The following is a 6,655-nucleotide window of genomic DNA, read 5'->3' as shown; positions in this document are numbered from 1 at the left end:
AGGGGTTGTGTCGAATTAGAAAATGGGTTCAAAGCCATTGGGTTCAACCGTTACGTCTCACCCAGCTGTGGAATTTAATTATTTGAGTTGACTCAAATGGATATTTAACAGGATCTTACCTTATTTAAGACCAAAACCTGCGATGTTCCCCTCCCTATTTCAGACCACACCCTTAAATTAACATAGGCCATATAAGGGAGCACCTCTGCCCGAGTAAGTTTTCCCACTCTCTAAAGAAGCAGCTGAAACATGCGTAGCCCTTGAGCAGCTCAAGATTAATCATTGAATCAAGTGATGTTCAATAATTTAATTCTTTAAAGTTCGAATTCATACTGTATCAAACATATATGCACAGCTTGCAGTGCCTTATCCCACGCCTTATTTTATTTAATTTCACTGTAACCAGCCATTAATTAGCAAATTAATTACTTCCTCAACTGGATAAACAGTTATTACTGGTGAGTCGCAAGAACAAAGTAAAAGTACTGTAAAGTTCAGATCAGAGCAACCGTATATGGCAAGTTGGTAAGAATCACGATCCCCTGGTGGTGTAACTATTACTGGACACCAACCTAGCTTATTCACCAGTGAGAAGAGAAACGCAGTTGAACTGGACAGGTGCTGACAACTCGAAGAGAATTAAAAAAAAAGTCAATCCATAATTAAACAAATCAATCAATCCTTACACGTGTGTTACAATGCCCTTTTTTATCATGAAATATTCGGTGCCGTCTACAGTAAGAAAAGTTGCCCGACTGCAACATTTTTCCTGTTGACATATATAAACGTTAGGACAGCACACTTTCTCCCGCCTTCTGAATTCTGATTAGTCAATTCAAATTGCAGACGCGCCAGCCGTATGCAAGGCGTGTTTTTTTTTTTTTTTTTTTTTTTTTTGTAATTTGTAATTTGTAATTTTTTTTCACTTTCTGCTATACTACCGTTTATTTATTATTAAAACTGCAGTGCTCAACTATATATCTCAGTTATTCGCACTATTGCGGAACCTATGATATATGTATGGCTGACTCTGCAAGTGACGCCAAACATGACATGTGCAACGTAACGTGTACATTACTAGCGGAGAGACTCGGGAGGCAACAGTTAAAGCTTTTCTGATTTCTCTCTTTACGGATAACGCTATAATATTCATCTTGAAAATAGTACACAAAGTTGGTGATATAGTACAGTTGTTGGTGCAGTCGTTAAACGTATGCCCTCAAAAAAGCGACGCCGTCCTCGGTTATGCAATGCAATTCCCAGCCTCACAGCAAAACCTATACCCCAGTCCTCTGTTAAATTGTTGTCAAATTCCGTGCCATATTTAGCAGCTTGAGTTCTACTGTTCTACTTGAGTTCTACTACCTGAAGAATTGTCCGGAAACATTGTAAAAAGATACTCTGAGTAATCTTAAGAATGGCCAAACTAAAGAAGAAGCGTGGGTAAGGAAGTCTTCTATATGGGGAAGGAGAAGGAGAGGTAAAAGGTTATAACGGCGTTATTTTTCCGTTTCTCTCTCTCTCTCTCTCTCTCTCTCTCTCTCTCTCTCTCTCTCTCTCTCTCTCCTCGTCTCCTTTTTTTTCCCATGAAAACTCTGCAGTACATTTTGGAGGCGCAGTGGGCTAATATTTAACGCGGGTTACTCCGGAAAAATGTCCTTAGGACATTGATGGTATGTCATGACTTTTTTGGGGCAGTTGAAATTTGGACAAAAGTATTGCTATTCTGGGGGACATGGGGGAAATGTGTCCGAAATTGAAGGTGGAGTGGGGCTGGGCAAAGGTACTTGGGTTCGTTGGCCACAAGAGCAAATTTATCCCAAAAGTTTTCTCCATGATTGTTGAAACAGAACAAGCTAAAAATTTATTTAAGAAATCGTCAAATAAGAGACATTACACTTTGAATTTAGTACTAAAAGCCCTAAATGTATATTGTATGTTTCCGCCAGTTTTAATCATGCAGTATGCTAATCTAAAGTTCGCCTTCTTATGCACTTCTCTAACTACAAATTGATCAGAATTGGTACTTTCTTTCTTAAATTAAAAAGGAGAAAAGGTCACTTAGCTCCCAGGACTAGGCAGAAAAAGATGCAAGCACATAGCAAGAGACAACAAATTTCGCTTGCACCATGCGAAAATTTTTCAATGTGAAAAATAAGAAGAGCTAATGGCTGGTTTGTAGAGCACGCTATTACTAAAAAAGAAAACAGAAGGTTGCTGGCTTCTTCGTTCTTTTGAAACCGCGTAAGGTTTAACGCCTGGAGTGCTCGATTGAACTTAGTTTTACATTGAAGATCGAAACATCTCAAACACGGGTTCGTAGCTCAAGACCAATCAAGGATCAAGTGATAATTATTCTAAGCTATTTAGCTCAAATTTATCCAAGCAAATCGAACTTTAGCTAGACATATAACTTTTGCTGTCGAGTAGCGAGAACCTGGAAAACATCATTTATTATTTAGTCTAGAAAGAAAATACATATTCCTATTTCACAGCTGAAAATCAAATTAAACTATACTCCTAATTAGAAACCCTACCTCAAACTTTGATTATATAAACCGACCGACTAATGAAAACGATTAGAGATTTTTCCTGTCATGTCATGTTAAGCTATAGAGTTATGCTTATGTCGCGCTTGTCTCACTAGCAATTCATTCACTTCAATTTCTTCTCATGGTTCCTACATCACACAATGGGCTGCAGACATCTTTCATCACGACAAACAATCAGCTCCACTATTGTTTTTTTCTTTTTTCGATATCGCGAGATTAAGTGTCTTTACATAGCTGTAACTCTCTAACTATAAAATAATCATGATTTCAAAGCTTATCATTTATATTTAATATCTTGAGGTGTTATCATTTAAGTGCTTTGGAAGGACTGATATTATATAAATTGTTATACATGAAACAACGTTCAACATCCCATTTCAGAGCCGGAAGTTAGTTAAAATGCCGTAGTCCATTTATTCTTCTTTCAGGTACTCTCGTAAAAGACTTCCACCTCGTCTGGTTGAAAGTGATAACTACCCGTCAGGAATGATTGAGTGAATGAGGTACCGTAGCTGTGACCAGCTGGTGGACTGTAGGCGTATCCAAGACCTGTGTATGAATTTGTGTTGGACGAGGCGTATGGGGCAATGTAAATATCGTGCGCATTTCCAAATGAAGGTCCACGATCATAGCAACCGTATGTAGCATATTGGTAAGAACTATATGTTCCTGGTGGCCTGAATGTTACTGGTCCCCAGCCTGGCTTGTTTACCAGTGACAACAAGAACGCGGTTGAACTGGACAAGTACTGACAACTGGAAGCTAATAGGTAAAAAACAAAGATGTAAGAAAAAGGTGAATAAAAAAACAAAAATAGTCTCTAGTAACAAATCCACTCATTTACAAAGTAGACCACGAAATCTCGTATTGTGTGATTCTTTCTTAATTTGTAGCCTTAAAATACCCGATACTGTAATGTTAAACATCCAAATATGATCATGAGTAATTTTGTTGAAACATTCGTTTTATTATCCTCGACAGTATCTCAGTATATCAGAAAAGTTAAATTGTGGTCATCCGCTTTACCCAAGTTATATTTACTCGACAATAATTAGATTTTTTTCTCTTGTGCTTGTCGATTTGGCACATTTTTTTTTTATTTTTTTGTTTTTTGTTATTATTGTTTTTGTTATTATTGTTTTTTTGTTGTTGTTGTTGTCGTTTATTTATTTATTTATTTATTTATTTGTTTTCTAAACATTGCTATCTCAATAAAAGAGGTAGCAGGTAAAATATGCTCAGCGAACCTTTAGTGACAAATAGGGTTCCCATATTACAACTTTTAACTCTCCTCAGGCCCCCGGAAAGGGGTGCAGAAAATTTCCAGCCTAACTATAACCGTACATAACGTTTTTAGTGCTGAATGAGGTACCATATCTGTGACCAGCTGGTGGACGGTAGGCTTCTTCGAGACTCATGCATGAATTTGTGTTAGACGAGGCGACTGACGCAGTGTAAATACCGTGTGCACTTCCAAAAAAAAAAAAGACTTACGAAAAACAATAATGAATGAAAAATGTAAATTGATTCAGGTAATCAAAGCGCTCATTTACGAATAGCAGTACAAAATATTATCGGTGCTAATCGTTCTGAACTTCTGAGCCCTAAAATACCGTAATGTTATACATTTAAATATGATAAAAAATTGCATAAAACCACGTTTTATTATCATCTATCACAAAAAGTGAAAATCCTAGTTATCAGACCCCAAGCTACAGACGAAAAAACGGTTACAGGAGAAACATGTTTGGACTTCTAATCAGGAAAATCTCTCTCTTAGGTCCCGTTACATGGCGGGGCTCTTCTTACCGAGGTAAATGACTCTTTTACCGCAGGAAACTGCATTTAGTAAGCATGACCAATCTTTCCGAAGGTCAATTTTCCGCGGTTAATAATACCCATAAATACGTTACAAAGATCACATGAAGCGCCCTTGACATTTAATGTGATAAGTTGCTATGGTGTTTTGATGCCCAAGGTATAAAAGCAAATCGCGATTCACCGTTTGACATACGAAATCGCAAAAAGGAAAAATTGTTTTACTCCGTGTGACACTATTTTTTACCTTGACAAAATCAGAAATCCCGTGTAACTGTTGGTTCACACCGTGTACTAAAGCCTAGCGAAAAACAGCCAGCAGACATATACTTCTAGCCCCAAGTTATTGGGGGTGGTGGTGGTGGGGAAGTTGATCGACAGATTAAGGAGTCATTGAAGTAAAACACAATTGCAAGCTAGGCTTGCCTTTTGCAGCAGTGGCGAAAACAAATGACATCATCGCAAAGCACGCGCACACGAGACGGTTTGGCTTCTCGACCACTCGCTCGTTGACAGTTGTGATTCTGAACTGTGCAATCAACAATAACGTGGCCTGTTTCATAGGAGTCTGCAACGGCGGCGTATTTTGGCGAGCGAGCGCATTTTGATAAGGCGAACACCATCTTGGGAGGCTTGGGAAAAGACGAAAAGGCATCCTGGGGGGGAGAGGGAGTGGGAAGGGAAACGTTTTTTTCCCCTCTTTCCGCCACCGCCCCCACACCCTCCCCGCCCACTTTTTCTAAGACAACATGGCGGCGAATCTATTCGATCGCAAACTAATACCGATAATTCGTGAACACCCAAAAGCGCCTGCACTGCGATTAAGTTTCGTCGGAATGCGAAATGACGTGCTTTTTTGTGCTTTTGCTACATAACTGGGATAATTATTAATTAATATTCTGTTCTTGGATGTTCACTCTGGGAACAGCTTTATTTCATTGGCTGTATTTTGACAACATTTGTGCCGGGATTGTTGATCAGTTCCAGTGGAGACAAATAAATTAATCTGTATCCGGTCGAGTTTTGGAAAAGTACTCTAAAGCCAAGATTTATGAGAGCAAGCCTAAACCAAGGAACGGTAATAAAAATGTCTATTTTCACTCATCAGCGGATATATTGGAATCAGTCGCTAGCTGCACGGAGTTTGTCTACGATAAACCAGCACGCGATTGCAAAAATGTGTTAGTTAATATTCGTGCTTTCTGCTTAGAACACTGTAAGTAAATTATACTCATAGAAATTAGATTTTGTCCTTAAACATGACCAGTAAATGCGAAAATGTTTAGCATGAAGTTTGAAGGCAAATGCAAATATTCTAGTCCTATTAAACTTGTGAGTCTACGGAAACTGGCACCGTTACGCAACTTATCAAGAAATCATGGCTTATCGAGGGGACCTCAGCTTGCTAACCTTAACTACACGGGAAAATACTGGACTTTGTCATTCTGTTATATCTGTCCGTAAAACTTCGGTTGTTGATATAAAAATGCTTATTTTAGCAATAGACGTGAGTTGAAAGTAATGAAATCATTCAAGTATAAATTTTTTTTCCGACAGTTGCAGACTGCCCGGCGCGACATTGTTTACTAGAATTTTTATAATCGTTATTGTAAATATGTAATTGCAGACAGTTCTGTCCGAAAACTGGAACTTTGTTTGATTGTTCCTTATCATCCAAGAATTTCGTGCTTGTACAAACAAAACACGAATGTTTAGCCACCTCATATTAAATGCCGCGTCAAAAATAAATACAGCAGCGGGTGTCTCAAACACTAAGACCTAAGACCAAAGACTCCCTCCGAATCTCAAAAACAAGTCGAAATTCGCCAAAAAACAACAGCCGGTAAGAGTAATCAGAGTAATGGCCGCCGCACAACAACACTCAACCTCGCGGTCGTTCCCAGGGTCCTCTCTCTTCCTAGTGGACCCAGACTTGTTAACAGGCTATGCGCCAAGTAGAGACTACGCGACAAACACTTTGCTAAGAAAGAAAGAAATATTGCGGGCCCTGACAAGATGTGGGAAATCCCACACAAACATAGGGCCAGTGAACGGTTTTTCAAATTTCTTACATGCTTTGTCCTGGCTACGGTTACCATATTATTAAAAACATTGTCACCTACATAAAAAGCGCAGGAGATAAAAGTGCTTAGCGATCCCTTTAGTGCAAAAACTGATCTTCTGTTTTATGGGAGGGTGGACAGGGAAGAAGAAAATTACGACACTGACTTAAATCGTTTAAAAGATTTTCGATATTTAAGTAAAGCTGCAAAGTTGAAGGATTT

The 6,655-nt window shown here is 38.7% G+C and overlaps 1 pseudogene across 1 annotated transcript in view; it reads right to left on the bottom strand.

Moving 5' to 3' along the window:
* Positions 1–1,085: 1,085 nt before the first annotated feature.
* Positions 1,086–6,655, bottom strand: part of LOC145494649 (uncharacterized) — a 23,731-nt pseudogene continuing 18,161 nt past the window's right edge. The window contains exon 17 of the transcript XR_014050282.1: positions 1,086–3,314. The product of XR_014050282.1 is annotated as an uncharacterized LOC145494649 (transcript). The remainder of the gene's footprint in view (positions 3,315–6,655) is intronic.

The sequence above is a fragment of the Orbicella franksi genome, chromosome 8, assembly GCF_964199315.1.
Source record: "Orbicella franksi chromosome 8, jaOrbFran1.1, whole genome shotgun sequence".
NCBI classification, from domain to species: Eukaryota; Metazoa; Cnidaria; class Anthozoa; order Scleractinia; family Merulinidae; genus Orbicella; species Orbicella franksi.
Note: the sequence above shows the minus strand (reverse complement) of the source record. Positions and strands in the feature narration are given on the sequence as shown.